The sequence below is a fragment of the Scardinius erythrophthalmus genome (assembly GCF_964197995.2).
Source record: "Scardinius erythrophthalmus genome assembly, chromosome: 21".
Lineage (NCBI taxonomy): Eukaryota > Metazoa > Chordata > Actinopteri > Cypriniformes > Leuciscidae > Scardinius > Scardinius erythrophthalmus.
The window spans coordinates 20394087-20419835 of NC_138241.1; the positions used below are offsets into that span (position 1 = coordinate 20394087).

At 38.4% G+C, this 25749-nt stretch overlaps 1 protein-coding gene across 4 annotated transcripts in view; it reads right to left on the reverse strand.

Moving 5' to 3' along the window:
- Positions 1–25749, reverse strand: part of zmiz1a (zinc finger, MIZ-type containing 1a) — a 137385-nt gene that overhangs the window by 93440 nt on the left and 18196 nt on the right. For all 4 annotated transcript variants that reach the window (XM_081351876.1, XM_081351874.1, XM_081351875.1 and 1 more), the window contains exon 2: positions 1792–1915. The gene's annotated coding sequence lies outside the window, so the exon portion shown is untranslated. The remainder of the gene's footprint in view (positions 1–1791; positions 1916–25749) is intronic.

Genomic DNA, 25749 nt, shown 5'->3' on the forward strand with positions numbered 1-25749 from the left:
TAATGAGGTTAACTGTAAAAGCATGTGCAGGATACAGTCTCCCTTTACACACAGCAACGGAAAGGTCAGCCGTTATCACACCGAGGCCCCCGTCTCGGTACAAAGCAAGTGTAAAATTACAATTACACCTTAATGAATAGCATATTTCATTACATATATGCTAATTAAGAAGTTTCAGATACAACTCTGGCTGTGATAAGCATCTGCTTTAGTACCACGACAGATTGCTCAATCCTCTGAGCTACGTGTTGCTTTGTTCTGAGAGAGAGTAAAAAGAAAGAGGAGCATATGCGTATTAGAAAAGTTAGCGGTTTGTGAAGCCGGTCCTTGCGCTGCAGTGTCAGTGTTCCAGGTGGAGTGTGGGAGGAAAGGCTGGTGTTCTGGCTTTTGTAACAAGCACCCGTCTCCACAGGCTGACGTGAACGCGCTAATCGCTTTAGCTGATCCCGCTCGGCTGTGTGTGAGGCAGATGTTTGTCAGGCCACAGCACTGCTCAGCGTTCACACTGCACTAAGCGAGATTAACCACCACCTTTATTTATTTATTTATTTATTTCCCTCCTTGCCCCCGCCTCCCCAAATCCCTGACTAAAAAGCTGGGAGAAAGGAAAAAAACAAAGCTATATTAAATCATTGTGTAAGGCACCCTGCGATCGTTTCAGAGAAATGTGTTTTTCCTCCATGAATTTCCAAGAGTGGCTTTTGGGGAGAACAGCCAAACACGCAATAAGACAAATGTTTACGAAACGGCGACAAGGCCGCTCCATCATATCGACGCGCAACTCTCTGAGGTCGTTGAAATATTTTCCTGGTGCAAGTCAAAAAATAAGAAACATTTGAAGTGAGAAACCCAAGCCCTTGTCATTTGATCTCTTTCCCCTCTCTTTCTTCTCTGTTGTTCCATTATGCAGGTGCTGGAGGCCTGAGGGTACGAGGCATTCTGTGTGCAGATGCAGCTACCCTGCGCATAAACACTACCAGACGTCCATCCAGCACGGGTCTGTTCTGCCGAATATTACTCACAGGCTTCCAATTTGGCCAAATCAACCCAGCATGTTCCCGATGCTCACCACGCTCTCATGAAAGGCATAATCGTACAGGATATGTAAACATCTCTCAGCTTATGGCAGAAGACGGGAATGACCCGCTGCCGGTACTGAGGACAGTGTGCAAAGGTCGAACGTTATCCAGATGTTACGTATTTTGTTCTAAGCCGCTTGAAATGCTGTTACTGTTTGGTGATTTGTCATGCTTTTTGAGACAATGGGAGTCATATTTACATACACTTGCAGTGACCACTTGAAAATCTCATCAACATTTTTGCGTCAATATAGGCGTCAACCAGTATTTCTTTTTAACAGACGATGCTGATATGTAGAACGACGTACATAAACTGCAGAAATCATCAGAGCTGTGGCACAGAAAGTAGTGTTTTGCAAAAGACATATAAAGCGCGGTTGTCCTTGTGCCTACCCTCTGTCAAAGCTCCAACATAAAGCAACAATTGTGACTTCAAATAAATTTAGACAAATTAATAATTAAATAATAATTAAATAGCAAGTAATCTCATGATTTTTCCACTTAACGCCAGAGTTAAAAGGAACACACGTCAGGTTTGGTGTCAAAGAAGAGGTATTTGAGCCTTATTAATGGGGTTGTTGAAAGATTAAAAAAAGGAATAGTAAGCCATCTATACTGAAAGAACAACTAAATTTACACCCACTAAAAGTGAACAACAATAAACTTCATGACATTGTAAAAACAACATGTCAGATTTAAAAGGCATGCCAACCTGTGTGTTCTTCAAGCTGGGAGTAATGTCAGCAGCCCCCCCTCCCCCTCCCCTCCCGTCCCTTCATATAGTCCGTGGGGAAGGTCCCTCTGCGAGCTCCTGTCCAAACTAGGGTCCACTGCACCTGGGAAGAAATAAAAGACATGTTACACCTTCAGCTTGAAATTAGAGTATCCTCCCAGTGACACTCACCAAACCAGAGTAATTCACTTCACACGCACACCCCTGACGATATGACATTTCCCGCTCTACTGATGTATCCGCACAGGTCTGGTACGGCATGTTTTGTTTGTGTTGCGCTGGGGAGTTTTCAGCTAGAGTGACATCAAACGCAGCCACCCTGGGGTGTCTGGGAGTAGACTCCTGCTATAACCCGTTTCCCTCTGCTTACAAACTGCATCCCTGCGAAAGGTTATCATAGAGCCGCTTTGTTACTCCTAATCCAAAATTCATTACATATAGCAGTTACCACAATTTAAAATGATACGTTTCCTGAACGGCTGGGTGAGCTCCTTCACAGTTCGCTGAGAGGTAAGGACGTAGAGAAACAGAGGGTAAAAACGGACACCAATGCCTTGTGTAACTGCGAGAACAGAGCACCATAAACATGTAGAGTGGTATGTGTCAGGACCAAATCTAATTTACCGACCTCACAAGTGATTGCACGTTGCCAGGTAAGCCAATTAAGTGGCTATTAACCTTGTATAAGTGATAGGGGTAGAGCATCTTTGGTTTCTTGGCATGTGACAGGGTACTGAGGCCGCTTTTTGAGTGACAGCGATGTGAAGGTCAGACGGTAATGTGTGGCATGAATGTGCAAGTGATAATGACTGGGCCCTCTCATCGTACCCGGCTCGGATAGCTGCTAACTGGATTGGATGGCCGACCACCACATCTCTCTGAGCATGATACACATACGTCCTAAGCTGCTGAGAACAGGATCAGCAAATGACGATGTGCAGCAATGCCCGCGATGGGGCGAAAACAGGAACACAGAGTCTCTGTTGTGCTGGTCAGATTGCAAAAGTGAAGACATACTGAGAAGAGCCAAGTTTCTAAGCAGCTGCTGCTTCCAAGCAGTTTTTTGGACCTCATATTAACCAAAATGGATCCACATCACCACTTGACATGCTTATCATTTGGACATTTCTAAATTATCAGACTAACTAAAAATCCCAAACGTACGCTGAAGAAGCGTTTTTGAGACCAGAATATCATATAGACTTTTGTGTGGGCTCTTTTCACTTGGGCCAATAGAGTTTTGTAGGCCAGCCCGAAATTTTAGCATCACCTTTGTTCCCTCAACAAAAACCCAATAGGTTTTTTTTCTACTGGCTTTTGGATTATTGCAGAAAATAAGCTCTGTATCAAACAAAAGTTTGAGTCCTAGACCTACATGTTTTGTTCATCATGATTATCTTCACCAATGAACACAACCTTTTTAAATCTTGATGCCTAAATACAATCGTCAGAAGTAAAAAGGTAAATGAACTACACCATGGCACATGATTTCTGAATCTTTCAGTCATAATAAAAAAATTGATTTGGTCACACTTTATTTTAGGGTCCAATTCTTTTGCCTCAAACTTCTAATTACTGCTTATTATTAGTTAGTAAGGTAGTTGTTAAGTTTAGGTAGGATGAGGGATGTAGAATATGGTCATGCAGAATAAGGCATTAATAAGTGCTTTTAAATACTAATAAACAGCCAATATATTAATAATATGCATTATATAAGCAACTAATAAGCAACTAGTTAATAGTGAGAATTCAACCCTGAACTAAAGTGTTACCAAACATTTTCCCTGAAAGTTTGAGTTAGAATAGTTTGCAAGAGTGTAATTATAAAGGCAATGAAAAGCAGACTAGATGAGTAGATGAGTTCACCTGATTGGTGTGATGATGTTTAATGTCCTCAACAAACCCTGTAGTACTATTTAACTTTATCAAAACATGTCACAGCTTTAAAAACGTAAAGGTATTTTATGCCGTAGAACAAAGCGTGAAAATATCTTGAAGTTGTTAACCACAGACCTTATTTCAGGCATACCAAAAACCCATTCAGAAAACCCATTGACTTTCGGATGATGAAGTGCTAAAAACTTAGAGTTTTGGCCTACAAAAACTACAAATCACTTCAGCACTCTATAAGCAACCACCTACAAACCCCCAACAGACCCTAGCAAGCACATAGCAACATGTTAAAAACCACTCAGAGCACATCAGCAAACATAAAGCAACACCATGGCAACAAAGCAACAACTTTAGGACAGGTCAGTGATCAAATTCAGGTAGTCATTTCAATAAACTTCAGTAATTCTGTTTTACCTGTATGAGTGAACTTGCATCATATACCGATATGAATGATCAGAGCAAGGATTCCACTTTAGCATCTACTATAGTCTTTGCGCAAGTGGAACAATTGACCATTTTACAGAAAAGCAATTAGAGGCTGTGAAATGAGTACATGCTTCATTCCAGAAGAGGAAGATTGCCATTTCTGCATATTTGAATCCACTAGAAGGCAATCACTGAAATATGCAAACATTCATGAGAAAATAAATGTAGTGGAAAATTTGGTGCATATCTGCAATCAAGTTTCATGTGCAGATCTAGGAAGAAAGAACAGAGCTAAGGCAAATCGACCTGATATTGAGTATCAACTGTTTCTCAATGAGGTTTCAAATAACCCTTAAAATATTCCAGAGTAATAGCATGCCTTTCAAAATGAGAGATTATTGGAAGTGTCAATACTGTTACTGATACAAAGCAAACATCGGTATGCTTTTCAAATGTGTCGATCCTCTGTGATAACTCTTTATGGAGTGCTAGAAACAAGTCCTTTTCACAAACACTGTACAAAATGTCTCTCAACTGCTTGCATGCCTGTTCTGACAAAGTCATGGACAGCAATGAGGAAAAAACAAATGCATTTAATAAAATTCAGTTAACCATACAATTATCTGTTACTTTATTAGAATATATGGCTTAAAACCTTAAAACCCTTCTCCATCCTCTAAATGCTGTGAACTGCATTAGACGACACGCTCCTGCATGCACAGAATTCTCTGCATTTGAAAATTCAGGCAAAATTCTGAAAGAACCAGCCGTTTTCACATAACACACCCTCAATTCAATTTAAACAGGCTAATAAATGTTGAGTCATGACATGCAGAAAGAAAGAAAGAAAAATCAATGTAGCCAGCAGTGCAAACAGTTGATAATTACGAATGGAAGTGGGGGGTGGGAGTGCAAACATCATTTGTTAAGGTGAAACAGTACAGTTCCTCACTACAGACAAGAGTCGGGTGGCAGAACCCTGCCAAAAGCAATAATTGATCATTTACATGCAAATAGAGAACGCAAAAAAATTGGTTTAAATAAAAAAAATAAAATAAAAAAAACAATGAGCATTTTGAAGTGCCACAAAAACAGTGAGCATTTTGAAGTGCTGCATCGCATGGGCATCCAGCAAAATCAATTCACACTCTGAAGAAACCATTTTCCTCAGCCGGAGATAATGTGCCACACTATGGGTTGTCAGATACTTATCAGGGGGAAATTAGTTGAGGAAAACTATTCCCACCCAAAAACAAACAGGTCAAGCGTTACACCTCGCTCCCAAATCAGTGATATCATCAACTGGAGCTCCAGAGTAAATGTCAACAATTGAAACAATTTGGGCACGGTTCCCTCTAATTGGTCATTTCTAAAATGTCCTGAGGATATAACAGAAAGCAAACACTGCAGTCCTTCTGTTGTGTAGCCACTTCTGCAGCTCACTGTAATAGCATTTAATGCTGTAGAACGTAAGATATTCAGGGATGATCTGATTAAAACATTTCATTTACTTTGGTTTAGAGATCCATTTAAAACACCAAATGTCAAAAAGAAAATTCTATCTGATATGTTTAATAAAAATGTAGCTTTTTTACAATTCACTTAAAGCTGAAGAGTATTATTTTTTTCAGTGTTAAAATACTTTTTCCCAGCTTAATATGCAGAGACAACTATAAGCAAGACATTTGAAGGATGAATCTCGTGCGGCACTATCAAACATTGCTCTGTTTGTTTGATTGTGAATCCCTACCAGACCAAAACAGCAACGCTGGCTCAGCCAATCAGGTCACTTTGGGAGCGGAACTATCTGTTCATCAACCAATAAAAGACAGAGGGTGTGTTCAGGAAACTTGTTTGAAAACAGTCATTATTAATGCTAAGTGGTGCGGACATAATACACTTTGCCTTTAATGATGCAGTCTTCTCCCCATAAAAACCATTTGGTTCAAATATCTGCGCACAAACAGACTTCAAGTGAAATAGTACTGGTTGCAATAAAAGCATAACTGTTCAGAAATGCATACAATACCAAGGCCAGATGTTCATGCCAGTCAGAAAAAGGCCCATTCAGATGCTAGGTAGCTCTTGCAGTAACCAGTCAAAGACAAGCAAGCATCTAACAGAAAGAACCTTGCTTTTTTTGTTAAGAGTTTTAACATTCTCAACTACTGTAATATTAAACATCTGAATAATTTTCTCAGACACAAATGTGATTTTCTAAAATATTCAGGAGATGAAATTGTAAGCTAAAAAGATAAATGCTAAATTTAATCATATTACTTTAAAATATCTGTCAGGGTCCAAGTTCACATATCATGTCTTTTTGTTTTGGTCTTGATAGTAACTCACATTCATGTTTAAGTGACCTATATCTGTCAACAGTGTGAAAAGACCGTCGCTCTGAAAGGAGCTGCACAATAACATCACGCGCATTACCCACACAAAAAACTACCATGGTAATCATATGTAATAAATACCATAATAACTCCAGTTATTCTTACAACCAAAATAATATGAAATATCCTGCAAACAATAAAACAACCATTTCAGAATCCATCTGTCATTTTGTTTACATTTCTTTTTTTGAATGACAGTGGCGGCTAATAGCAAGTTACCACATATTTACCACATGGTAATTTAGTGGAAACTGTGGTTGCAATGATAGATGTTTGTAAGGACGTGCATTTATAAACATCAAACCCTATATTTGTGGGACAGTCCATCATGTAAAATGAAGACAATATCTACAAATCAATGCTCTTTTAAATTTCCTTCAAATTTTGCTTGAACCAAAACATCTTACAGAAAAGCACATCCATCAAATAAATGGACAAACAGCATCCTAAATCCTCCATCATATGGCTTAAGACGACTTGGACAAACACCCATATAAATTACTTTTATGAAATTGTTTTTGTTGCTCTGTCGTCATTGTGTAGTTTGACAGTCCTAAGTATTCACAAACTTTGATTGTATGGAAAAAGAAAAAGACAAATGATAAAAGCAAAAAAGATATTTTTCAAAAAATATACCTTTTGTGTCCCACTGAAGAAAAAGTCAAATAAAGATGGAACAGCATGAGTGCAAGTAAATGGTATTTTTGTTTTAAATAGTAAAACTACTGGGTGAACTATCACTATAAATACAGAAATATTAATATTGAACAAAAAAAATAATTGTATTTTGACTGTGGCTCACAGGCCTTAAATTTGCACTCAGAGAGATTTCAATTTGTTCAAAGCTGAGAAAAAATGACAATGAAAATTGGTGGTATTTAGATGTTCTGGTTTGATCAAAGGTGGTTCTTGGCCTGAAAAGTTAGAGAACCATTTGATCCTCTGTTATCTTGATGACTACGTATCACATCCATTTAGACATCATGCATACGGAGTCAAATGTCAGAGTTTCAAGCAGCAAATTCAAAACAAACATGACGGGAATATAAAAATCGGACTCCATTTTAGCTTCTCCATTCTCTCAGCTCCATTTAGCCCTGTCACATTCACATTCTGTTTACCGCTACTGTAATTAACAGAGGCATCTCTCTCTCACTGAGACTCCACATCGTGGTAAAGGTACATTATGCAGCGTTTTGCTATGCTAATCCAGGTAATTTGCTTCATGCTGAGCACACTTCCCCAGTGTCTTGATTAACGATTCATTTTCCTGCATTAGTAACCTGATCAAGATACGTCACACAGCATCTCATATACTGGTTATTAGAAAGAAGGCTTTTCTTGAAATCATTCATTTGCTTGTAGATTGTTCAGTTTCCTGCAAATCTGCCCATTCGGGAAGCCATTCAGCAAAGCCCGTATAAGCTTCTTTGAAGCAGATTGGAATGAATGACTGGGAAAGTACTCCAAACTGTCTTTAGCCTGTTTTGGGGGATAACAGTCAGATACACACAGCCTAGATATAAACCAAAACACGATCAGACAAAACAAAACTAGTCTACGAATATCCATACTTCAGTGTTCAAATAGCAGGGCTCGAAAATGACGATCTACATAACTCAGTGTTGATAATAATATAGCGGTTGAACAATACCTGGATGACATACTGCATTTACTGAAGTGTGAATCCAGTGGACAGTTTTCAAATATGATGAATCCTCAGCTCGTAAACCATTTGAAAAGACAAAAAAAGGTGGAAAACTGTCAGAAGAATACTACCGTTCATAAGTATGAGGTCGGTAAGATTAAAAACAGTACCAGTAAAAACCGCAATAATTAGAGTGAAATTAACTATATTCTATTTGAATATATTTTAAAATGTAATTTATCCCTGATGGCAAAGCTGAATTTTTAGTATCCCAGTTTTCAGTGTCACATGATCCTTCAGAACTTACTCTAATGCTGATTTGGTGCTCAAGAAGATCATCATCATCAATGTTGAAAACAGTTGTGCTGCTAAATATTTTTGAGGAAAACATGATACTTACCTTTGATTAATAGAAAGATCAAAGGAATGCATTTATTGATTGGAAATATAATTTTTTTTGTAACAATATAAATGTCTTTACTGTCACTTTTGATCAATTTAATGCATCCGTGTTAAAAATATTAATTGCTTTAAAAAAAATCCTACTGACCCCAAACTTTTGAACGATATTAAATGCCCAGGAGTGTATTAACAACACACCTGCATACTACAGCACATACTTCAATACTTGAAATCAAATTCAGAACATACTCTGAAATGTAGTACAGGAGTCCGGACGTATCCTAGAGCTATGTGCTCATTCACGCGCAAGTCTTTATGAACAACACTCAAGGGGGATGTCGGAGGTCTAATCAAGGGCAGAGTGACTGATGATAGCAGCAGCCCCTCAACTGACAATATAAAGACATAAAGCACATTGAGCTATTATATGGAATAACTAAAGCAATAGTTCACCCTACACTCACATGGAGAGGAACAAAAAAAAAAAAGAGGAAAAAACAAATTCTCCCAAGAAATCTTTAAAGCGGAATTTTCACATACTCCGTGAAGCTTGATGATCTCTTGCTCACAATGCCAGAATACTGATCTGTCTAAGTGGAATCACGCTGTTTGATTCGTTCATTTGTATGCCTGTCAAAGGGAACGCTGGAAATATCTCATTTTCCTTTGAGCCAATACCTCATCCGTCAATGGGAACAAAAGGTCAGACACATTACAGTGGTCTGACTGAGTGTGTTCAAACCCAACCGCTGCTTGTCTGAGATGAACAATAACATCCTTTCCTTCAAACAGTAAATATAATTCATTTCAGGGTCTAAATGGAAGCATGTTGCCACAGGGGAAGAACAGAGCACTAGAAAAAATTAAACGCTCTATAAAACACTCTAAAACACTTACAATTAAGCTTATTTCAACAATCAGCAAAAAATGCTCACTAACAGTGTGCTAGGTCACATTTCACATTACAAAATGAAATCTAGGATCGAGATTTGGGTAAGGCACTTTCACACTAAAAAATATTCCCTCTGTTTCCTGTTGTTTACAATGAAACAATGTGATATTTCAACCCATTTGTAAAAAAAAAAAAAAAAAAAAACACTACTTTGAAAAATCAGCTGGACCACTGTCAGACTACGAAGAAATGCAGTTAGGATATTTTGCTAGTTGTGCTAGGATTGCTTTTAAACAAAACTCAAAATATAGGGAATGAAATGCTCTATTTTCCTGGTTGACGGACAGAGCCGAATCCCTTGTGTGCTCTTGACAGCCCAGCGGATCCCAGTGATGATGCAAGTCCAGACCTCAGGCCCAGCTACAGTGAGTCACAGAGCAGAGCAGGCTGTTTGGATCACAAAAACTCATCTATTATTACACCACACATGTCACAACTCCCAGTGGCCCCCAAGAGCCTGACACACACACCAAAACAGCTGCAGACACTTATACATAAACACATCACCCACTGAGACAAGCCAGAGATAATAAAGAGCACACTTATATGGATACATAGACAACTCAATAAAGCACTTCTGTATAACACTTCTCATTGTGCACACACTTATTTACTATAAAAAGATGCAACTGAAGACAGTGTTTTCACTGTTTTCTCAACAAAATGTGATAATTTGCTACACTGGATGATCCAGGTCCAACAATGTAGTGCAAATCCAATTGCTTTTTACTTCAAGAAGGTTAAAAGCACAGTGTGTAAGTTTCACCGCTAGAGGTCGCTTATTCAAAATAATAAAGGCGTTAAAGTATTAACGTTTTTTATGTTACTGTGGTATGAAGCAGGGCGCAGCTGAGAGCCTGGGACGTTTTACGTTGCTTTTTTTAAAATCGCTGCCGGTCCTTTTGTTTTGTTGTTTATGCATATTTTACAATTAAAGTTATGTTTTAACGTCCGCCTCCTTCCCTGAACTTTGTTACAGTTATGTTTGGTCACTTAAATTCACATTATTTTAATTTCATTCTAATGAAACAGCCGCAAGTACTGAATTACTACTCCTACAAGTCTCTTTATTTGACTAATTAAAATTGTTGAGTAATGCGACGCTGTTTAGCAATAATGCTAAAATACATTTGAGTGTGTGAAAGTTATGTTAACGGTACTTTGTGAGTTCGCTCGGTGGCTGGTATGAGACACGTATTGCACAATGCTAGCCTGGCAAGCCAGACCTACATCAAGATGTTTGGTCTGGCAACTCATCATAGACACGGCTCAATCCGAGGGGCGGAATAAACGGCTGTCTTTCAAATTCCCTCTGCACGCAATAGGACAGCGCTTCAACCGACCAGAGCGTTTTCCCAACAGCGGAGCTAACGTTAGTTGATAGATTCAACTTTTGCCATATCTGGCCGGCAAAACTACGAACACATCTTGCTTTTTTTAAGAATGACTTAAGCGCCGTTCTTTGCTCTTTTCTCAAAGAAAAACTTAACTCCAAGTCCTCCAGAGTCGCGGCCAAAGCCGATTCGAAAGACTGTTCTCCAGCAGCCGCCATTCTTTGTTTTCAAGTAGCAGCAACCGTCACAACTCTGTCGTCATTATGTTAAGCCCGCCCCGCCTACTCTATAGAGCTGGTAAGTCCCGCCCATCCGTAAAACCCCAAGTGGACCTCTAGGTTGAAAAATCGTCAATGCAAGTGAATGGGAGAAAATAATTATTTTCTGGTCCCGTTTGAATTGTGCCATGAATGTGACCATATGTTGTCTGTGAATTTTTTATATAACTTTTCATGTTACGAGTTTGACAGTATATTGTATGATTCTTCGGCTAGCAGTTTTGGAAAAGACATAACGAGAAAGACTACATGTCACCTATGTGACGTCACCCCATAAAGTTGACTTACCCGTGGTTTTCACCAACCTCAACGATTTTGTCCTCTCCCTGAAAGAAGGCGGTGAAGTGCACCAAAGACACAGCCATGTTTAGCGGGATCCGTGAGCTAGTGTCCGTGTGCTAGTGGTGTTGACGTTTCAAACGTGTCGAAAGCAGCGAAGAGTTGTAGTCCACAAAGTGCTCTCACACAAAGTCTAACCGTATCAAACTTCTACCCGCTAAATTGTAGCATTCTTTACACGAAAAGTTATATAAAAAATTCACAGACAATTATGTTCACATTCATGGCAAAATTCAAACGGGACCAGAAAATAATTATTTTCCCATTCACTTGCATTGACGATTTTTCAACCTAGAGGTCCAGGGGGATTAGCGGAAGGGGCGGGACTTACCAGCTCTATAAGCGATGTGATTGGCCTGAGCCGCCTGACCCAATTTAGGTTTTTGCAGCTCGAAAGTCAGTGGAGAGTTGCTAGACTACCGTGGCTGCAAAATACATTTTGCTGCCGCTAGGGTGCGTCTAGATTTCTAGACTAGCACAATGCACTATGCTAGATCGATTTGAATATCATTAATAAAAGCTGGATGGCATGCAATTCATTTTAAAACATTGAGAAAATGCTTTATGTTTAAACACTTTAAGCTGGGGCCACACTAAAAGATTGTCAAAATGTGAGAGACCACAAACAGACATGACATATTATCTCATGACATACTTTCTTCTTTGAGACAAAATAATATATTTAAGAATCTAATTAGTCTTTTCAATACAATAGCAGTTCATACTTACCAAGCCAGTTATGCTCCAAAATAAAGAAACACCCCAAAAAAAAAAGCTTTGTGTAAGGCACAGACCAAAATTCAGATTTGCTCCTTAACTTAAGGACTGCTAAAACCCGATCATTAAATTAGTGAGTTGAACTCTGATTCATGAATGAATCAGTCCAATCTGTGAACCAGATCAACCGGTTTACTGAAAAGAAGCAATTCAAAAGATCCTGAAACTGATCCGTTTTTTCTTCTTCTTTGAGTTCAACTAACTGACTCGATTCAGTCGCAGCAATTAACGGCTCACTGGAGGGTAAAATGATCAGTGAATAATGACTTTTTACTATGATTGTATGAAAAAGAGCCATGTTAATTTTCTTGAACCTTTACCTTTTGTGTCACACAGAAAAGGAACAACACGAGGGCAAGTAAATAATGACAGAACCATTCCTTCAATACAAACACGGCTGTGTTTCTCCCTAAGAGACACACACAGAGCAAAAGGTGCAGACCACACGCAGGTGCTCAGCAGCAGAAGTGAAGGTGACTGGACGAGAGCGGGCGGGCAGGGCGGCTCTGACTGCTGAAAAATGAATGCAGCAAGCGGGCGGTGCTTCAGGGCCACTTTCCAGCACTAAAGACCAACAAGATCAATTACCGAGTGGAGATGTTTCTCAGCGCCACAGTGAGCGGCACCTTAATGAGAGAGGTTTCCATTACCTCCATAAATGGCCTAAGAGAGACGCACTGATGAAGCAAGAGCCGTAATAGCCTTTCTCTCTTTTCCTCCCTAATGACACTGCAAGTGGATTACGCTGCCAATCCAGCCATCCGCCGTGTTTATCATTTATGTAAATAACGTCAGAGTCACTGACACAATGTGGGGAGGCAGCTGAAAGCGAGGCACGGAAGAGCAAGGGTGTGGCTTCTATGGCTTTTCGTGAGGTGCGAGAATATTATCTGGTTGATTTTTTTATAAACATGCAACGTTACATAAAATCTGTCTACATTTCAAGTGTGCAGCTGCTTTAAGCGACAGTGTGTGTGTGAATATGTGAGGAAGACGTTTGCAGGTTTATGTGTTCTCACTTTATATTCAGGTGAGAGTAAACGCCCTCCACTTCTGCATCAGACAGGTTTTTCTAACATGCGCCATCTGACTGAAGTGGGATTGAAAAAAAACATCAGCAGAAATATACACAAGTGGCAATAATCCTCTGCCCCCAATACTTGTGCTGTGCAATAAGCAAACTGAGCTTATCAGGAGCAACCACCACTCCTTTTAATAGCCACCGTGATGCAGTCCTTTCAGGCTGGTTTCTGTTCCTGCTTTTTCAAGAGCTTTACTGAGTGTGAGTGAGTGTCCTAGTCCTCTCTTTTTTCCATGAACAGTACATGTTAGGGCCGGGGGGGGGGGAGAGACTCTCAATATGTTATTGTTTTAGCAATAAAACAGCCATCACAGTTAATTAGATTCAAAATGGTAATTGCAGTAAAATACAAAAAAAAAAAAATTCCAAACGATTATTATAAGAAATTTGCAAACCTTTTTAAAGATGATAATTCAATCAAATCATTAAATCAGTTTTAAATTAATATATTGAAATTTCCAATTCAAATTGATTAATGAGTTTGTGAAAGATGTTTATGTGTCAAACTTTCCAGCTTACCATATACACACACACACACACAGTATACATGTACCATATATATACACACACACACATATATACATGTATATGTATATATATATATATATATATATATATATATATATATATATATATATATATATATATATATATATATATATATATATATATATATATATATATATATATATATATATACATATACATATACACACATATACACACACACACACACATATATATATATATATATATACATACACATATATACACTCACCTAAAGGATTATTAGGAACACCTGTTCAATTTCTCATTAATGCAATTATCTAATCAACCAATCACAAGGCAGTTGCTTCAATGCATTTAGGGGTGTGGTCCTGGTCAAGACAATCTCATGAACTCCAAACTGAATGTCAGAATGGGAAAGAAAGGTGATTTAAGCAATTTTGAGCGTGGCATGCTTGTTGGTGCCAGATGGGCCAGTCTGAGTATTTCACAATCTGCTCAGTTACTGGGATTTTCACGCACAACCATTTCTAGGGTTCATATATATACAGTGAGGAAAATAAGTATTTGAACACCCTGCTATATTGCAAGTTCTCCCACTTGGAAATCATGGAGGGGTCTGAAATTGTCATCGTAGGTGCATGTCCACTGTGAGAGACATAATCTAAAAAAAAAAAAACAGAAATCACAATATATGATTTTTTTAACTATTTATTTGTATGATACAGCTGCAAATAAGTATTTGAACACCTGTCTATCAGCTAGAATTCTGACCCTCAAAGACCTGTTAGTCTGCCTTTAAAATGTCCACCTCCACTCCATTTATTATCCTAAATTAGATCCACCTGTTTGAGGTCGTTAGCTGCATAAAGACACCTGTCCACCCCATACAATCAGTAAGAATCCAACTACTAACATGGCCAAGACCAAAGAGCTGTCCAAAGACACTAGAGACAAAATTGTACACCTCCACAAGGCTAGAAAGGGCTACGGGGAAATTGCCAAGCAGCTTGAAAAAAGGTCCACTGTTGGAGCAATCATTAGAAAATGGAAGAAGCTAAACATGACTGTCAATCTCCCTCGGACTGGGGCTCCATGCAAGATCTCACCTCGTGGGGTCTCAATGATCCTAAGAAAGGTGAGAAATCAGCCCAGAACTACACGGGAGGAGCTGGTCAATGACCTGAAAAGAGCTGGGACCACCGTTTCCAAGGTTACTGTTGGTAATACACTAAGACGTCATGGTTTGAAATCATGCATGGCATGGAAGGTTCCCCTGCTTAAACCAGCACATGTCAAGGCCCGTCTTAATTTTGCCAATGACCATTTGGATGATCCAGAGGAGTCATGGGAGAAAGTCATGTGGTCAGATGAGACCAAAATAGAACTTTTTGGTCATAATTCCACTAAATGTGTTTGGAGGAAGAAGAATGATGAACACCATCCCTACTGTGAAGCATGGGGGTGGTAGCATCATGCTTTGGGGGTGTTTTTCTGCACATGGGACAGGGCGACTGCACTGTATTAAGGAGAGGATGACCGGGGCCATGTATTGCGAGATTTTGGGGAACAACCTCCTTCCCTCAGTTAGAGCATTGAAGATGGGTCGAGGCTGGGTCTTCCAACATGACAATGACCCGAAGCACACAGCCAGGATAACCAAGGAGTGGCTCTGTAAGAAGCATATCAAGGTTCTGGCGTGGCCTAGCCAGTCTCCAGACCTAAACCCAATAGAGAATCTTTGGAGGGAGCTCAAACTCCGTGTTTCTCAGCGACAGCCCAGAAACCTGACTGATCTAGAGAAGATCTGTGTGGAGGAGTGGGCCAAAATCCCTCCTGCAGTGTGTGCAAACCTGGTGAAAAACTACAGGAAACGTTTGACCTCTGTAATTGCAAACAAAGGCTACTGTACCAAATATTAACATTGATTTTCTCAGGTGTTCAAATACTTATTTGCAGCTGTATCATACAAATAAATAGTTAAAAAAAATCATACATTGTGATTTCTGGATTTTTTTTTTTAGATTATGTCTCTCACAGTGGACATGCACCTACGATGACAATTTCAGACCCCTCCATGATTTCTAAGTGGGAGAACTTGCAAAATAGCAGGGTGTTCAAATATTTATTTTCCTCACTGTATATATATATATATATATATATATATATATATATATATATATATATATATATATATATATATATACACACACATATACATATATATATATATATATATACACTCACCTAAAGGATTATTAGGAACACCTGTTCAATTTCTCATTAATGTAATTATCTAATCAACCAATCACATGGCAGTTGCTTCAATGCATTTAGGGGTGTGGTCCTGGTCAAGACAATCTCCTGAACTCCAAACTGAATGTCAGAATGGGAAAGAAAGGTGATTTAAGCAATTTTGAGCGTGGCATGGTTGTTGGTGCCAGACGGGCCGGTCTGAGTATTTCACAATCTGCTCAGTTACTGGGATTTTCACGCACAACCATTTCTAGGGTTTACAAAGAATGGTGTGAAAAGGGAAAAACATCCAGTATGCGGCAGTCCTGTGGGCGAAAATGCCTTGTTGATGCTAGAGGTCAGAGGAGAATGGGCCGACTGATTCAAGCTGATAGAAGAGCAACTTTGACTGAAATAACCACTTGTTACAACCGAGGTATGCAGCAAAGCATTTGTGAAGCCACAACACGCACAACCTTGAGGCGGATGGGCTACAACAGCAGAAGACCCCACCGGGTACCACTCATCTCCACTACAAATAGGAAAAAGAGGCTACAATTTGCACGAGCTCACCAAAATTGGACAGTTGAAGACTGGAAAAATGTTGCCTGGTCTGGTGAGTCTCGATTTCTGTTGAGACATTCAGATGGTAGAGTCAGATTTTGGCGTAAACAGAATGAGAACATGGATCCATCATGCCTTGTTACCACTGTGCAGCCTGGTGGTGGTGGTGTAATGGTGTGGGGGATGTTTTCTTGGCACACTTTGGGCCCCTTAGTGCCAATTGGGCATCGTTTAAATGCCACGGCCTACCTGAGCATTGTTTCTGACCATGTCCATCCCTTTATGACCACCATGTACCCATCCTCTGATGGCTACTTCCAGCAGGATAATGCACCATGTCACAAAGCTCGAATCATTTCAAATTGGTTTCTTGAACATGACAATGAGTTCACTGTACTAAAATGGCCCCCACAGTCACCAGATCTCAACCCAATAGAGCATCTTTGGGATGTGGTGGAACGGGAGCTTCGTGCCCTGGATGTGCATCCCACAAATCTCCATCAAATGCAAGATGCTATCCTATCAATATGGGCCAACATTTCTAAAGAATGCTTTCAGCACCTTGTTGAATCAATGCCACGTAGAATTAAGGCAGTTCTGAAGGCGAAAGGAGGTCAAACACTGTATTAGTATGGTGTTCCTAATAATCCTTTAGGTGAGTGTATATATATATATATATATATATATATACACACACACACACACACACACTATATACATACACACACACACACACACACACACACACACACACACACACTATATACACTGCAGTCCAAAACTTTGGGCTCGGGTGGAAATCAAATAAATCAATACTTTTGTTCAGCAAGGATGCATTAAATTGATCAAAAGTTACAGTAAAGACATTTATAATGTAAGAAAATATTATATTTCAAATAAATGAAATATAAGTTTCTATTCAAAGAATCCTGAAAAACAATTGTCCACAACTGTGTTCAACATTGATTAGGGATGCACCGATTGGGAAATTCTGGGCCGATACCGATGTTTAACATAACAACTTGGCCGATGGCCGATGCCGATGCCGATGTTTTTTCTTTTTGTTATTTATTCCTTCTTTTGTGCCACTGAAACATACAAGTCTTTCGGCTCTTGATCACACTATCCTAGAATGAGCACAAATTCAATCAGACCAAGCAATTTATGAAACAAAAAAAACCTTTAATGTCACTTTCTGGTTGACAGTTATAACCTTATTTATAAGTTCTTTTTCAGTTGTTATGAGGAGCAATATGAGAGAGAAATTTGGTAATCATTGTCTGACCCAACAAAAAAAACATTATAATATTCATTTTATTTTTCGTGTTCGCATTTATGAGGGAAAAAACACGGGTGAATGTTCATATTAAATTTTAAACGCGCACGCGCTCTTCTGCGAGAGAGAGAGAGAGCCCCGACCGCGCGCGCGCTCTCACTCACTATTCAGAGCGGTCAAGCTTCCCCGTACTTTTTGACAAGCGTCCTTGACAGGGAGGCCAGAGCTTCTTTGCAGCTCAAGTCGGCGGCGGTGTGTACAGTTAACGCTCTATCTGTTGACGGCGCTGAGGGAAAAGCTCCCGCCACTGGAAGAAGCGGTCGCCGCCCATTTGTGTCCTCCTGCGCACCCATCAAAGCCGTGCAGAACGTCTTCAGCACTCGCGGATCGTGCATACTCCGCCGCTTCTTCTGCTACACACCATGGTCGTTCTTTTCTCGAGAAAAGGAGTTTTCTCATAGAAAAATAAATAAATAAATGCGTCATTGTACCCAGCACTTCTGAAAATGCACTTCCGAATGCGTCTCTGTCCCCAGCATATCAAACCAAACTGACGCCCATGTGACATCGGCGAATGTCATTTTTATTTCCCGATGGCCGATGGCAGTTAACGAGGCAAATATCGGCCGTTACCGATGTTCAGCCGATGCATCGGTGCATCCCTAACATTGATAATAACAAAGATTTTTTTAGCATCAAATTAGCATATTAGAATGATTTCTGAAGGATCATGTGACACTGAAGACTGCAGTAATGATTATAGACTGGAAAATTCAGCTTGCATCACAGGAATAAATTATATTTTATAATATATTCAAATAGAAAACAGTTATTTTAAATTGTCAGAATATTAAACAATATTTATTTTTTTATCAAATAAATGCAGCCATGGTGAGCATCAGAGACTTCTTTTAAAAACATTAAAAATCTTACTGATCCCAAAATTTTGAAACAGCAGTATATATACATACACACATAATCCATACATCAACCAGTCTTATTACAGGTGATGGCTATGTATCTATCCAGGTATTTAGACCGTTTCATTATTTGGTCACACAAGTGCATTAATGCACTTCCTCTTGTCTGTTTTTACAGGCTCCACTGAATTACTTCTGCAGTGGTTCGATTTGTGAGCTTGTTTATCAGGCAAAACACAATGTGCTCTGTGAGCAACTGCGCCAGGAGACTCAGAATGTCAATGACGCAGGGCTGCATTACCAATTCAAAAAACAAAACCTAATAAACTTCGCTGCTGCCAGATGCAACTCCTTGACATACTGAGCAGCATGCAGACTACAGGCTATATGATTCAACTGACCTTATGCAATCATGACCCATAGGAAGCATCACAGATGAGTGAATCACAGCACAGAGAGCATAACCATGCTGCATTTGCTGCATGTCACAGAAACCTCAAGCACAAGCAGAGGAAGTTTACATACAAGCAGTCTGGAGAATAAGACCATATAAAAGCTCTGCAGTTACACGGTTGACACCATGCTAAACACAAAGTGGGTTTGCACTTTGCACACAAATTAAATTTTCATTTTGTCATGTTTTACATATGCACACTTCCCAGACTTCATTAGCAGGCTACATGAGCTCTTCTCAAAAGGCCAAACATCCCATTTCAGGATGTTAACGATGAGCCTCTGGTGTTAAAAATGAATCGCCATCTTCTAATCTAAACACTGGCCATTCAGATGCGCATGTTACCAAAGCGGGAGGAAAGAGATTATGTAAATATTAGCTGTTGACATAAGAGTGCGACTATATTTCAGCAAACTGACAAGCTGAGCTGATGAGGAACAGGCGATAACAAAATCAGCCATGGACGCTAATGTCAACTGATGTAAATTGGCCCTCTCCTCCTCCTACTGCCAAAAGCTAGCTCAACCCATCAACAACAGGCCCGTCATAATCTATAAGACATATTTGTCAAACAACACGCATACACAGTGTTACAACACAAACACTGAATATAGTGTTTTCCTTTTTTATTCCTATTATAATCTATTTTACAAATGATATAGTAGGTATTAAACGTAATGAACAAAGGTAACTTGTTTCAATCTTCTATTGGCAACAAACAAAACTGATTTTTTTCAAAACAAGTTTCAAACACAAGTTTGACTCAATGTTTAACAGATAGTTCAGTACCAGACTGGCGACATTGGTTGGGCCAGTGTTGTTTGTCTTACCACCCACTTAAACAAACCAATTGCAATTCTATTTGATGCCACTTTTGGTGCAGAAACTACACATCAATCTGGGTTTTTCAATATTATTTAGAAAAAATATCTCCTTTAAGTTCCTAAAGGGATGTTCTACATATTGCATGGCATAAAAAAGTAATGCGAGCCACATTATAGTGAGTAGAATGCTCTTACTGGGTGAACTATGCCTTTAACAGCAGCACAAAACAATTCAAGTGGGATGGTCAATCATGGTGTTTAATCAGGGTTACAGCATGGACGAGGGAGGATGTTTCTTCTGCTTACCATTCCTTCTCGAAAAGCCAATGCGGAGGTCCCTAAGGCATTGGAAATCAGCATCCGTGCCACAGTCACTCCAGTTCTTCCTGACAGACACGCATGGCACTGCGCACCCAGACAGCTTTGACGTGAAATTCAAGCTTGTTAGTATACATCAGCCAGCCACTACGCTCACTCCGGCTCAATATCCAGGGCGCAAGTCTCACTGCCATTTCACGCTAAAGGCCAAACAGAAGCAGACCTCACTGTGCTCTTCAACGGAATGTTCTAGACTCTGCCCCAAGGCCAATCAGGACATTATCATGAGAACTCACAGGAAAGGCCATTGTGTTTACAAGAGGTAATTTCCTCCTTCAAATCCTTTTGTGTTTCCCAGTTAATGCAAATGGACCGGACGCTACGAATCTCTGCGAATAGATGAGAGCGAAGACGACTCCGACTTTTAACACCAAGGATCCGAGCGGTGCAGAAAGCACTTACACGATAGCGGAGAGTGATTTATCTTTGAAAATTTAAAAGCCCTCTTGGTCTTGTAGGAGATCCTAGTAGCTCCACGTGGATACAAAAGCAAACAAATGGAAACATCAGCATGCACCACAACCAGCTCCTCAACCTCTGGTGAAGTAAAGGTCAAACCGTCATTCTAGCGCCTCAGGAAAATAAAGGCATGTTGAACACAGGCTGATAGTGCCCAACAGTAAATCATGTGTAAGGTAGGAGTGCTGCTTAGTCATATCATGAGCACATTTCAAACAATGATTACATGCTCTCTGAAATGCTTGATTCTGATTAGACAATCATGGCATTCACAATGAATTTCTTTTTCTGTAATGACCACACTCTGTACTCTGACCGTTGGCCCCGGACACCAATTTATTTTGTTGCTGGACTAGTTTGCTTCTCTCCATGTACTCTTTGGCCTCACATAATAAACTAATTTTACATTAAATCAATATGTCATGGTTGTAATCGCAAAACCAACCAGTTTCACATGGGGATACTGATAACCCCGCCATAACAACAACCGACTGATTGTACATAAGTATCATATGCACATTGCACGCGCAATTTATATAGTTTTAGCATCAATATCACAATAGTCACATCGGGATGTGTGATGTCAAGTATAGGGATCATAGTTGACACAGTTCATTCTGATGCCTAGTAGACACAGTTCGGAACGCACATGATTCTCAGATTGATTGCAAAGTTTAACCATCATAGCGTGAAAGCATGTGTTTTAGGGTCTGTCAGTTTAAACATTCAAGAGACCATTCTAGCGCAAGAAGAGAACTCAATCCGGACATCACGTCCCGTTTTCTTTTCAGAGTCTATTTGTGAGTAGTGTCCTTTAACAAAGATTCATTATATTTCATTTATACAATGAAGACTATGCAGTGTTGTTTTACATTTGATTATTCAATTTATGCACCTGAATACTGTTAGACTTACCTGAAAAACATAAAGCACTGTTTATTTAATTTGTATCTTTGTTCTATTGTATTTATCTAAGCTTGTAATTTGTTTATTATTTTCTATGCAGATTCACTCCCCAACAAAATAACCCCAATCGTTCTAGAATGATTAATTCTTTCCAAATAGAGCTATTCAAGTCATCTGGTGAAATTGTTTACATATCACAATATTATATATATATTTATTTATTTATATTTATATATAATATTTATATACACAGTACCAGTCAAAAGTTTGGAAACGTTACTATTTTTAATGTTTTTGAAAGAAGTCTCTTATGCTCATCAAGCCTGCAGTAAAAAAAAAAAAAATACAGTAATATTATGAAATATTATTACAATTTAAAATAATGGTTCTCTTTTTTAATATACTTTAAAATGTAATTTATTTTTGTGATGCAAAGCTGAATTTTCATCAGCAACTACTCCAGTCTTTGGTGTCTTATGATCCTTCAGAAATCATTCTAATATGACGATTTATGATCAATGTTGGAAACAGTTGTGCTGCTTAATATTTTTTTTATAACCTGAGATACTTTTTTCAGGATTATTTGATGAATAAAAAGTTAAAAAGAACTGTATTTATTTAGAATAGAAATCTTTTGTAACAATATACATTACCGTTCAAAAGTTTGGGAACAATAACTATTTTTTTAAAAGAAATTAGTACCTTAATTCAACAAGGATGCGTTAAATTGATAAAAGGTGATGGTAACGATTTATATTGTTAGAAATGTTTTTATTTTGAATAAATGCTGTTTTTATGAATAAATGCAGTTAACGTTTTACTCATCAATGAATCCTGAAAAAAGTATTCCAAAAAATATATTAAACAGCACAACTGTTTCCATCATTGATAATAACGGAGTATCAAATCATCATATTAGAATGATTTCTGAAGGATCATAAGACACCAAAGACTGGAGTACTTGCTGATGAAAATTCAGCTTTGCATCACAAAAATAAATTACATTTTAAAATATATTAAAAAAGAGAACCATTATTTTAAATTGTAATAATATTTCATAATATTACTGTTTTTTGTTTTTGTTTTTTAACTGCAGGCTTGATGAGCGTAAGAGACTTCTTTCAAAAACATTAAAAATAGTAATGTTTCCAAACTTTTGACTGGTACTGTATACAGTGCTATGCATAAGTTTAGACACCCATGCTAAAGTTGACTAAAAAGAGGAATAAAAAATCATCTTTTGGTAATTGAACTTAATGCCTTAATTAAAAAAATTAGGAAAAATCCAACCTTTAAGGACACCAATTTTCTTTGTGAATGAATAATGTATCGTAAATAAATAAATGTTCTTCCTTGAAATACAGGGTGCATAAGTTTGGACACCCCTATGTTAAATTCCCATAGAGGCAGGCAGATTTTTATTTTTAAAGGCCAGTTACTTCATGGATCCAGGATACTACGCATCCTGATAAAGTTCCCTTGGCCTTTGGAATTAAAATAGCCCCACATCATCACATAGCCTTCACCATACCTAGAGATTGGCATGGAGTATTTTCCATAAGATCATCTCTCAATGCAAATCAAACCAGCTATTAGGCTAACTGAAATAAAACCATGTCAATCTCTAGGTATGGTGAAGGCTATGTGATGATGTGGGGCTATTTTAATTCCAAAGGCCAAGGGAACTTTATCAGGATGCATAGTATCCTGGATCCATGAAGTAACTGGCCTTTAAAAATAAAAATCTACCTGCCTCTATGGGAATTTAACATAGGGGTGTCCAAACTTATGCACCCTGTATTTTAAGGAAGAACATTTATTTATTTACGATACATTATTCATTCACAAAGAAAATTGGTGTCCTTAAAGGTTGGATTTTTCCAAATTTTTTAAATTAAGGCATTAAGTTCAATTTCCAAAAGATGATTTTTTATTCCTCTTTTTAGTCAACTTTAGCATGGGTGTCTAAACTTATGCATAGCACTGTATATACTGTATATATATATATATATATATATATATATATATATATATATATATATATATATATATATATTTATTTATATTTATATTTATATTTATATTTATATTTATAATATAATATAATATAATATAATATAATATAATATAATATAATATATAGCATAAAAAAAAACACAATGTCAGGTTTTTCCAACGCTATCTCACGACCAAAGTGAGTAAAAGGTGGCTAATTCATACGATTTGTCTAAACCCCAGTGATGGGTAGGTTTAGGTGCGGGGTCAGGGGTAGGTCATTCGTACGAATTCATATTGGGCAAATCGTAAAAATATGTACGATTTAGCAAAAATCTTACAAATTCGTACAAGTGAGGTTGTATGAATTAGTACGAATTAGCCACCTCGTAAAATTGGTACAAATTGCCGTGATATCAGGTTGTTTTTTTCCAATATCTTGCAGCCCTATTGTACATTCTCCCTTACATAGTCTACATTACTTGTCTTTCAGACATCAAATGGTCGACTTTAACCAAAGAATGTGATCTTGTGTCTAGTTCCCAACAGACATTTCTTTCTAACAGCTGCCTAATTATTAATCAACACTTTACGCTTGTAACATGAAACACTAGTAATGAGAAAACTAAGACAAGTGAGATCACTCCCAGCATGGGCAAAATTAACTCATTTAAATGAAGAGAATCATGACAAACCACTAATGTATTTGACAGACATAAATCAAATTGAGAATTCAAGCCGGTGACTGATATTTAATGTGCCACCAAAATACAGAAAGTGCTTTGAATTATTGATTAGCAGGGAGCAAGACGATTTTAAACAGCTCTGCTCCTGCTATCAATCATTCATGCACTTCCCAGCGAAAACACTTCACTCCTTCAAGTGTCGGATCTCACCTAAAGTTAGAGGGCTTACGCTCTGATACCTCACTTCAATTGAAGGATTAAATAAAGCAGACAATTAAGATTTACCGCCCCCAAACAAAGTCTGTATTACATTTGATAAAATAGGTCCCTAGGTCAAGGATTTTAACAAATGCATTCGGTGTGGACAAACAAACAACTCCCATTTCTTTGACAATCAGACATTTACAGCTGCACTGGGAATCATTTTCCAGTATGTCTAATTGCAGACTGACTAAATTAAAATTAGAGCCAGGCAAATATTTTCTATTAGGTCATGCCTACGCTAAGCATAATCAAACTCGCACCCACTCTGACTAATGGAATACAGAGTATCTGTGTGCAAAGTTCTTTGGTGCCAATCGCCCAATTAGTGTCCGCGTGCAAGTGCTTTCTGCCCAGGCATCATAACATCAAAGGCTGGCAGCCCATCCATGATAGAGTGTACCTGCCAACATCAGAGATGGTTATTGTCTTCAGGAGTCACTGAAACCTCCCACAAACATCAGGGGTTTCCTCTATCAGCAAAAACAAGAAGTGCAATGATCTGAAGGAAAGGCATGGCTGATAAGGCCATAATCTATCTTGGGGATCTTGAGGACACTGGTTACAATTTTAGCAACAACATGGCTTCATTTTGGCTATAACAGTACTCTAATTGCAAAGTACCAACAACAGCATGAAGGATGTATTAAATTGAACATAAGTGACAGTAAAGACAATTTAAAAGAAATGCTGTTCTTTTGAACTTTCTATTAAACCCTGAAAAAAAAGTTCTGAAAATGGTTTAACTGTGATAATAATAATAAGAAGAAGAAAAGTTTCTTGAGCACTAAATCTGTTTTTTGAGTCTCCAAGACTGGAGCAATGGCTGCTGAAAATTTAGCTTTGTCTTTGTGTTTTCTTTTAGTGGAAAAAGTTATGTTTTCGGGGTGGAACACATCAATGATTTGGGGAATCCCTTCTGAGGTCAAGGCTTTCCTTAGACGTC